This window comes from Bison bison, unplaced genomic scaffold, assembly GCF_000754665.1.
Source record: "Bison bison bison isolate TAMUID 2011002044 unplaced genomic scaffold, Bison_UMD1.0 scf7180017864213, whole genome shotgun sequence".
In the NCBI taxonomy this organism is placed as follows: domain Eukaryota; kingdom Metazoa; phylum Chordata; class Mammalia; order Artiodactyla; family Bovidae; genus Bison; species Bison bison.
In genome coordinates, this window is record NW_011494785.1 from 10,069,660 (window position 1) to 10,080,653 (window position 10,994).

The 10,994-nt window shown below is 46.7% G+C and overlaps 1 protein-coding gene across 11 annotated transcripts in view; it reads right to left on the minus strand.

Moving 5' to 3' along the window:
• Window positions 1–10,994, minus strand: part of FOXN3 (forkhead box N3) — a 426,281-nt gene that overhangs the window by 302,019 nt on the left and 113,268 nt on the right. For 10 of the 11 annotated variants that reach the window (XM_010845171.1, XM_010845164.1, XM_010845169.1 and 7 more), the window contains one exon: window positions 1,089–1,204. The gene's annotated coding sequence lies outside the window, so the exon portion shown is untranslated. Of the gene's footprint in view, window positions 1–1,088; window positions 1,205–3,504; window positions 3,702–10,994 lie in introns of all 11 variants that reach the window. The other variant, XM_010845167.1, reaches the window with a different exon arrangement.

Consider the following 10,994-nt stretch of genomic DNA (forward strand, 5'->3'; position numbering starts at 1 on the left):
AGGTGTAGACGGCAGACAGTCAGCAGACAAGCAGAGGCCAGGTGTGGACAAGCCCAAAGAGGCAGAAGGCTGGCCAGGGAGCAGGGTGACCAGGGTCCCCTGGAGGCAGCTGTCAGCCAAAGCAGCTCTAAGGGGCAGGCAGGGTTTCCCCGGAGGAACCTTAAAGGGACAAGGCCCAGTGTGGGAGCCTGGTTCTGGCTGGGTCAGAGGCTCAGGGTCCTCCAAGACCCATCTGGTCCAGGCGCCAGGCCCTCCCTGGCCGGGCTCACTCCCACCATCGAAATCAGGCCAGGCAGATCCTCTTCCCTCCGGCGGAATGACCCCAGTGACATGGCCCGCCGGAGGCCCTCCATCCTCCATGAATTCTAAGTATCTCAGTCCCAGTCCTCCGAGTCTTCTCGTTCCCTGAACCAGAGAACCACCCCCGCACACAGCCCCAGCCAGCGGCTGAGCACCCTCTGGCACTGCCTCACCAGCGAGTCTAGGCTCTTTGGCTTAAGTGTGAGCTGCCTGAGGATATACCGTATATTTTTATACATCCTATAGTTTTTTATCCCCATCTGTCCCGAGCACACAAAACAGATACTTAACAATATTTATGAAACCCAATTCAAAGATTCAATGTAAGGAAGATTACTATAATTCAGGTGAAACACAGCATTGGGTTGGCCAAAAAGTTTGTCCCTTAAGATCTGCTGGAAAAACTCAAATGAACTTTTTGGCCTATCCAATATTATGAGAAAGAAAATGATTTAGAGAAACCATGTACAGGAGAAGCTAGTTTCTATACGAAAATCCCCAGCGATGCTCCTACGGCTTTGTGTGTCTATGACACACACCGAAGTTTTAAATAAAGACGTCATTCAACATTCTTATTATCTTAATGCCTAAACTGATTGACCACACTGTCAGTTTGATCAGCTGCATATATTGATCATTAAGAAGATAGGGAAGAAGAGGGAGAGAATATCAATTGCTGGAAAAGCAATCAATCTGGCATCTGCATTTAAATATTGCTTTGGTATTTCATCTATTCAGTGCAGTCTCCATGAGGCGTAAACGAGCTGGGGAAGGCACAGCGTGGTTACCTGAGTCAGAATGGGTCCAGGAAACCACAGTCAGCATTGCTCCAGTCACAGAAAGGACAGAGAGGCCTCCATGATCACAAGAACGCTGGTCTTCCAGGAGATGGTGCGTCTAGTGGCTGGTGGAGAGGAGCAGAAGGAAGATGGGATTAGAGCAGAGGAGAGCGAACCCTCTCAACCACAGGGGACGTCATCTCTAGCTACCTCTCTAAAGCACGACACACTTCAGTGAAGAAGTCAATTGCAACTGCACCTCTTTATCTCTTGGAAAGTTATTGAAGCATCAAGTCTTTCACGATGGAGTATTCTTGAAACTGCCTCATGGGGCATAAAAGAACCCAGAGATTTAAAAATACATGCCATAGACACTGTGAGGTCATCTTATTTTACTATAGCTGCCACTGAGACATTTGTGAGATCATTTTATTTTACTACAGCTGCCACTGAAACACTCATCTATATAAAGGAAAAACATCAGCGTGCCAACAAGCATTCAGGGCCAGTGTTCCACCACACGAGACCGACCTCGATCCTCCGGGTAGACCCGGTGGACAGGCTGCAAAGTCAATGGCTCTTTAGTCTGTTGTTGTCAAATAAAATTATTCCGGCTCTGTTTCTGGAGAAAAAGATCCCATCAAGCTAAAGCTCACATGTGGGCTGCAAGTCTGGAGGCTACAGTCAACCAATAATCTTACAGAATAGAAAAGCTGGTGCATGAGATGCGTGCGTGCTCAGTCGCTTCAGTTGTGTCCGACTCTTTTGTGACCCCGTGGACTGCAGCCCACCAGGCTCTCCTGTTCATGGGGGTTCTCCAGGCAAGAATACTGGAGTGGGTTGCCATGCCCTCCTCCAGGGATCTTCCCAACCCAGGGACTGGACCTGGGTCTCCTGCATCTCTTGCATTGCAGGCAGATTCTTTATTGTTGAGCCATCAGGGAAGTCCAGTAGCATAATAATTTCTGGTGGAAGATATTTTTTCGGCCTACACCTCAAGGAAGAGACAGCAATGACTCTCTCATGAAAAGAATGAGGGAGTTTCCCTGGGGGTCCAGTGGTTAAGACTCCATGCCACCAGTGCAGAGGGCACAGGTTCCGTCCCTGGTCAAGGAACACACCTCCTGGTGCAGCCAAAAGATAAGATTCCAAAAAGATACTTTAAAAAAAAAGGAAAAGAAAAGAATGGTATGAGCCTACGAGCCTAGAGTGAGAATATTAGGAAATAAATTCATTCCGTCAGTGGATCTCAAACAGTGGCCCCTGAAAGGGCACCAGCAGTATCATTCTGACAGCCTGTTGGAATTGCAAATTCTCGGTCCCGCCCACCAGGCACTGAATCTGCATATCGGGAGGTGGGTCCCAGGGATCTGCTTTAACACGCCATCCAAGGGGGACACTGATACGTCTCAAATCATTACTTTATCTACCCATCCAAAGACACTGAGTCTGTTGTTGCAAAAGAAAATTATCCTACTCCAGAGGGACTTCCCTGGTGGTCCAGCTGCTAAGACCCGTGTTTCCAGTCCAGGGCGCCAGAGTGCACTTGCTGGTCAGGGAGCCAGATCCCCTGCTGTAACTGAAGATCCAGTGACCACAATGAAGGCCCGAGGCAGCTAAGTGAGTATTTATTTTTCTTAAAGCACCCTGCTCTAATGCACCTTAAGCTTCAATTAAGGACAAAGTACTAGGCTAGGGGTGAGGAAGGGAGGAGGGGTCAGAGAGAGGATGATGAAATCCCTGCCTTGGAGAAATGTCCTGTCTTCTGTGGGAGATAAGACAGGTATTTGTTACTGTTTAAATCACTAAGTCGAGTCCAACTCTCTTGTGACCCCGCAGGTTCCTCAGTCCATGTCGGAAGACCCCCTGGAGAAGGACATGGCAACCCACTCCAGTACTCTTGCCTGGAGAATCCCATGGACAGAGGAGCCTGGTGGGCTACAGTCCATGGGGTCGCAAAGAGTGAGACACGACTTAGTGACTGGAGCAGCAACAACTGGAACAGAAGACGGACACACCGGCAACTCAAATAGAGTTCAACTGTGTTATTTCCTCTAACAAATAATCAGACGGTTACAAAGGAGACCTCTGGGGTGGGGAAGCAGGTAAGGAAAAGCATCAGGACAGTGGTAAGGGGTCTTAAGATCCAGACAGGATTTTTACAGGAGGGAACAGGCAACAGCTGAAGCAAAAGCCCAGAGGTAAGAAGGCGAGAGAGCTGTTCAGATGCATGGAGGAGCCAGATCTGACTGAAAGTGAGCAGCTTGCAGGTGACCTGGGTGAGAGAGGGTCACGGCCAAGCAGACAAGTCACCAAGAAGGCAAGAGAGCTGTTCAGATGCACGGAGGAGCCAGGTCTGACCAAAAAGTGAGCAGCTTTCAGGTGACCTGGGTGAGACAAGGTCACGGCCAAGCAGACAAGTCACCTCAAGGGGCTGACCGCATCTCCTCCTTGCATGAAGACCACCCAGGGGCACCTGCTGTGTGCACAGAAGCTGATGTCGGATAAACCAGGAGACTGAATTAGTTCTGAGTCCAGTCTGGTTTTTCTGTACTTTTAGGATTGCTTTTTCTAGAGGGGAGCATCTCAGCTGCTTCAAGGATGAACTATGGAAGGTTTGCCCTGGAGGAAGACCCAAAAGAAAATTTTAAAGTAGGGTAAGAACCTGGATACCACAGTCCCCTCAAGACATTTGCAAAGGGGCAATTTTGTTACCACACCTAAAACACTCGAGGGCACGGATGCTTTTAGTTTATAAAATAACTCCAGTGGAGAGGGACGTGCTTTAGGCAAAAGGATCAGATAAACCAGGGACTGGGGGTAAGGGGTGCAGGGGTGTCAAAAGGTGCAGTTAAAAGTAAGCCTTGGAGATACTGTGTACGGCAGGGTGACCATAGTTAAGAAGACCGCACTGCACATATGAAGGCTGCCAACAGTAGATCTTAAAAGTTCTCATCATGCGAAATAAAAAATTGTAAAGGTGGTGGATGTCAACTCAACTTATTGCAATCATTTCGCAATGTATACAAATACCGAACCGTCATACGCCTGAAACTACTATCATTTTATGCCAATCACACCTCAATTTAAAAAATTAAAATACACCCAGGGGCTTCCATGTTGGCCCAGTGGTTAAGAATCCATCTTCCGATGCAGGGGATGAGGGTTCAATACCTGGTCGGGGAACTAAGATCCCTTGCGCCGCAGGGCAACTAAGTCCGTGCCCTGCCACTGAGCCCGCCAGGCCCAGAGCCCACGCGCCACCCCCAGAGAGAAGCCCAAGCCCCGCAACAGAAGCCTCCCGCGTGCCAAAACCAAGACCAGACGCAGCCAAATAAATAAATAAATATTTAAAACAAACAAACAAAAACCATGCCCCTGAAAGGTAAACCAATACTCAACACCTCCAATTAGAGAGAAAAGGAAAACTACTTTTCATGATCAAGCACGGGTGACTTTGGCTTCCAGAAGACTGACATAAACAGCAGGCTTTATTTCCTGGTGCTGCTAGATGAGTGACGGAGAACTGAAAATGCTTTTGATGTCATGCAAGGCTCTGATGGAAACCAGGCTGGAATCAGAATCGGCTGCTTCATAAACCTCAGTTTTTCATCCATCAAGAATTAGAGACACTGACTTGCCTCACCTTCTTTGAAATTTAAATAAGAAAATAGACAAGAAGTTGCTATGAAAATTATAAAGTGCAGTATTACACAGGGGTATATTTTTATTGTACGTATAATTATACTCGCTGAGACATTTGAGTACCAATCAATATGTGTTACTGTTTTGGCCTTGGAAAATATAAAAGTAAAATGTTTCTTATGCCCTTCAGACTCTCCTTTTAAATATTTGCAGACAGAGCAAAGTCCTAAGGCACAAACTTGGCATCAACCAAACCGTCTTCCCAAAAGATATTTCAAGGTAAAATTTTCACTTCTAAATTTTTAAAGTAAATTTTTCACTTCTAAATTTTTTTTTAACTTTTATTCCTCTGACCACGATAGAGCATCCAGATATCTTTCAGCAGCTCCTGGTGAGCACGACTCAGTCTGCAGCAACACAGACATATGATGGCAATAATTTATCATCTCTGCAGTAGTTTAGTCCCAGATGGACCATTTACTAATTTATTTCCATATGTAACTGGCAGAGAGATTAATCAGGCTTCCAACTCAGAAATCTGAATTGTGCTTTATTCCCTTAACAGGCTAACTCTGGGCCAGAGGAAGTACACGTTTACATAGAAAACCAAGAGTTCTCTTAAAAAGGCTGTTGACCTCGGACACAGGCCTTTAAACACACACTCACGCACACATCAGCCTGCTCCTTGTGTCAACTTGGAGGGCTGGTTCTTTCTTTAGACACTAATGGGCTTCCCACAGGAGCTGCGTCTGAGAGAACCGCAGGCAGAAGCGATGCCAGATCAGGCCCGGGTGCAGCCACAGCCCTGTATGCAAGCTCTGGGTCTCGAATTTCTGAAACTGAAGAGACCTTTTTGCCATGGTGCTACGCCCAGCTGGCCTGCCGTGCAGCGCCCGGGCCCTGGAAAGTATGTGCTTTCTTTTTTCCACTCTTTTTAAGGGTCTGAACTTGACGGAATCCAGAAGTTGCTGTAGCTGCAGCAAGCGATGGCAAATGAACTGTTAGCATTGCTCTCCATCCCCCTGAGCTCAACTCTCAGTCTACTTTTGTTTTTAATTCTATCCTGGTGATATCATAAGGCCAGCCGGTCCGGCTTGGGGCAGAAAGGAATTGACTGGGTTGGTCTTCAGTGCAATCCAAGGCCACCGCTCGGGAGGCAGGGCCGCGGAGGGAGGGGTCAGCTGGGTCTACTCGCCTGGGTGGCTGATCAGCCGTGCGCCTTGGGAGAAGTCACAGTTTTCTCCTCTGTAACATGAGTTTAACTCCCTGAGGTTCCTTCTGGCTCTAAAATCTTTGATTCCATGAAGGTAAAAAAAAAATTATCAGCCATCCACCTGGTTTCTGTGTTTGGATGATGCCGAACAGCCAAAAGCTTGGAAGCATCTGCAAGTGGCTGAATTGGTCCTGATGCTTGGTGCTGTGACAGACACAGATGTAGGAATCTCAGTGTCCAACAGACTGTCTGAGCAGAAGACAGTGGTCAGCGTCTCGAGCCTTCATTGTTCGGTGATGCGTATCTTTGCGAGTGTTTAAGGATTCAGTGAAATACAAGTTTGAAATACTGTTCTAGATCTGGCCAAAGCTACAGAAGTACCTAAATCAGGTCCTGTGTCTTTGATATATTTACATCACAATTAAGAAAAGATACAACTCATCCTAATATAGTGAAATAAGTGCTACAATTTGAAGCCCAACTGTTATGGACACATGATGGAAAGGATGGAAAAGTCATCCCAATGAGGGTGAGGCGGGGGGTGGGGGGGGATCCAAAAGGTTTTCTGGAGGAATTCAAGCTGGGAGGGTGGGAGGAAAGAAATCTGGGCAGAGACAGCAGCAAGAGCAGAGGCCTAGCGATGTACCATCCCCCCCGCCCCCCAGGGCCAAGATACACTATTTATTACCCTGGGACAGGCCCCCAGGAGCCCGAGAAAGAGACCGAGTCACAGGGAAGGCTGGAAGGGACTGAGGCTGGACACCAGCCTGGGGACTGGCTCTCAGCCCGTGAGCAGTGAGAGCCGTCAGTAACTGTGAGGCGGTGGAGGCTCCCAGAGAGCTGTGCCCGAGCAGTTTATTCTGGCAATTCTGTTACCATTTACCATTGGTAACACTAAGAGCAGTCTGTACTTTCGTTTTTCTGTTATTTATTTCATGCTGCCACTATTTGGGAATCCCTCAAATTCCCTTTTTTCCAAATCAATTTCCTGGCCCTCCAAATGGAAGCAATGGAGTTTCCTACAGCGCTGCCAGGGTTTTACATTTGAATAGCTGCTGCGGCCTGGGGCTCTCCGTTTAGGTTTCTCTGTTTTTCTATTCTTAGGAAAGAGTTAACGAAACATGGCCTAGACTGGTGTTTTTTGGAGTTTTTTTTTATACTGGAAAACATTTGGGGATGATGAAAAAAAAAAAAAGAACTATACAAATGTCTCAACTGTTGGAAGGGCTTGCACTCCTCAAACAGACAAAAGTTGAACTGTCATCCAAAGTAGTTCACGAGGGGATTTCCCTGGCGGTCCACTGGTTAAGACTTCACCTTCCAGATGAAGGGGTTCAGGTTTGATTCCAGATTGGGGAGCTAAGATTGCACATGTCTTGTGGCCAAAAAACCAGAACATAAACAACAGAAGTAACAGCACAACAGATTAAATAAAGACTTTCAAACGATCCCCATCAAAAAAAAAACTTTAAAGAAAAGAAAACAACGCAGTTCATTGGCACTTCTTTGATTTCTAGTTTTAGAGCTTCAGGTTAATGAACCCAAGGTTTCCAGGGCTCCTCAAATGTAACAGCGGAACATCAAGTAAACCCTCACACCAACGGCATTTGACTCCTCTGCCTCGGGAAGCGCCAAGCACAGGTGCCTTCATGCACCTTATTTATTTATCTTTTTTATGTGGACCATTTGTACAGTCTTTATTGAATCTTGAGCTTCCCTGATAGCTCAGTTGGTAAAGAATCCACCTGCAATGCAGGAGACGTCGGTTCAATCCCTGGGTTGGGAAGATCCCCTGTAGAAGGCCTAGGCTACCCACTCCAGTATTTTTGGGCTTCCCTTGTGGCTTAGCTGGTAAAGAATCTGCCCGCAATGGGGAAGACCTGGGTTCGGTCCCTGAGTGGGGAAGATCCCCTGGAGAAGGGAAATGCTACCCACTCCAGTCTTCTGGCCTGGAGAATTCCATGGACGACAGTCCATGTTGTCGAAAAGAGCTGGACACCACTTCGCTTTCAGTTACTGAATCTTAGCTTCCCACCCAGAATCAAACCTGCATCTCCTGCGATGGAAGGCCAGGCCTTAGTCACTGGACTGCTAAGGAAGTCCCTGGATCACCTTATTCAGAAGAAAAGTGAAGCTGCTCAGCGTGTCCGACTCTTTGCAGCCCCGTGGACTGTAGCCCACCAGGCTCCACCATCCATGGAATTTTCCAGGCAAGAATACTGGAGTGGGCTGCCATTGCCTTCTCTGTGGGATCTTCCCCACCCAGGGATTGAACCCGGGTCTCCTGCATTGCGGTCAGATGCTTTACGGTCTGAGCCACCAGGGAAGCCCCAAAGAAAGGCAAGTCATATCTCCCCACTAGGTGTCAAACACCCTAGGGTTCCATCCCTGATTTATACTCCACAGTCTCTCCCAGCACCCTGCATGCCCGGGTGGGCAGGAAGCTCCGGAACGCCATCACCCCCATGGGTGTTCCCTTTTCACTGAACCAAACATTCACCGTGAAGAAGAATGTGCAGCAGATGCCGGGGCCAGTTCCCTGTGCCCACATGAGACAGTCCCACAGATCCAAGAGCTCTGTTTCTCATACCACTTTTTGTAAAAGTCCACCTATGGTCAGAAAATAAATCCTCCTCAAATGGATAGATTAGCTTAAATTTCCATGCCATTTTACATTCTCTCTCCTGATACATGAATCATAAAACTGTAAGGTAAATGCAGGCTTACACTGAATAATGGGCATAAATAAAAATATTTTGACTTGAAAAACAGTATAAATTGAACTACCACGTACTTGAAAGCTCCCGCAATCATAATGTGCACATCAAAACCCATTAACCTAATACCTAGGCTGCTATTCAAAAGCAGAGGTCTAGCCTGTAAATAAATACCCATTTGAACACTTCTCCTCCTAAATTACTGTACAATTTGATTGCAAAGTCACACACTTACAAAGTCTATCATCTTTACTTGGTTGCTCTCTAACCAACACTCAAGTCTTATCAGGCTACAATGTGGCAACATAATAGAAACACACAGAACCGTAAAACGGTACCAAAAAGTAGCAGCGAATGTCAAAGACAAACCAGGGTCATTCTGGCAAGAAGGGAGATATTTGCATAAGCTTTCAGAAAGACAATGGAGCCCCACTTTCTCTTTAACTGTATGCCCAGTCAACCTCTCTGCTCCTCACCTGATCACTTTTATAAAGAAGCAATTTTTGCAATGATCCATTCAAACACCTTAGTTGCTGTAAACTCAGCAGCAGTCAGATTCCGGTGCACACTGATTTGCTTTAAGACTCAGCTATTTTCAACCAAAGCTTTCATTATTTACCCATCACTACCCCTCCTCCAATGAACCAGCTTCACTGGCAACCTCCTTCTTAAATATGTCATTTGCCAAGGCCATTTTCTTACCTTTGGAACTCACTCACATTGGTTTCATTCGATGACACTCACCCAAGCAAGGACAATTGTTTGACTGGAATCTTGCAACTTTCAACTTTGCCCAGATTTTGCGGTCGTGAGGAAAGGGGACGCCGAAATCCCCAAAACATCGTTTAGCTGAGCTAATATACATCTGAATCCGAGCCGTATTTTAAATTCCTTTACACTTACTTAATATAGTGCGTGCTGCCTGTCCACTGATGCGATATCAGAAACCTGCAAGCTACTATTTCTGCAACTGTGTCACTGTGGATAGTCTGAAACATGTACGTAGCTGTTGCCATGGAAACAAACACAGCTAGGGTAGAGTGCCACGCTGCGTTAATTCCTTCACCCGTGAACCCCAGGGGAATGCTAACATTCATCTTCTTTCTCCTTCAGTCTCACACTGCTTTAATTTTTTTTTTTTAGCATTATCAAATGATGTACTAAATACACAGGGTACACCTGAAAATACGGGTGGCTGAAATGACAGCTGTGTGCCGACCGAGCCTGCTGGGGGTCTGTGTAAGGTGGTGCAAATATGCATGGATCCTTTCTTAAACTTCTCCTGGGAGAAACGGAGAAGTTTGTTTCTTTCTTTTAAAAGGGGGTGGCACAGCACAAAAAAAAAGGTGAGCCATCTCATCTCACCTAAGAACAGTTACCAACACACTCCGATGAAGATGCTAGCAGAAATGTGCCAGAGCAATTCTACGAGAGGCAAAGAAGGGTTCTGCAAACTTTCCAAAGTGAATCCAAGCCGAGAGTGGCTCTCCCCTCTGACTGGAGCTGTATCAGCAGGCTGTAAATACAACTGTCTTAATCAGGCAAAGCATAAACCCCAACAAGGGTTTCACGTGTCCCCAGGCGCTCTTTGTCCCTAAACCCATGGAAGAAGGTATTACAATGAGTAAGTGACTAACCAGATGGAAATCTGCCATCATTTAGAAAGAAATGTGATTTTCCTGAAATCTGAACATTCTTGTATTTGCATTGAGTTCAAATCTTTGCCCTTATCAAATGTTTGCATCGGTGAAGAAAAAGTCAAATTCTTTCATTACCCCTAAAAGCCAAAATGTGTAGACACTGTCTTGCTGGGCCATCTTCCCATTCTTCAAACCGGTAGCCCACTGTAAATATTGGGGCTACTCATCACAGTCAACAAAAGTAACGAAATCTTCATTACAGCCTATCCCTCAGGCTAGTTAATAACAGTCAATCTAGATGAAAATGGCCATACTTTAGATCTGCATGCTTATGTGCTTCACTGGAATACAATTTTCACACCAAACAATCAACCGTAGGCTTTGAAAGTACAGATCCGTGACTCTGAACTGGCATGCGTTAAAGAAACCGGTACTTTATTTGCAGAGGCCAATGGCACCCACTCCAGCACTCTCGCCTGGAGAATCCCATGGACGGAGGGGCCTGGTGGGCTGCAGTCCATGGGGTCGCTAAGAGTCGGACATGACTGAGCGACTTCACTTTCACTTTTCACTTTCATGCACTGGAGAAGGAAATGGCAGCCCACTCCAGTGTTCTTGCCTGGAGAATCCCAGGGACGGGGGAGCCTGGTGGGCTGCCGTCTATGGGGTCGCACAGAGTCGGACGCCACTGAAGTGCATA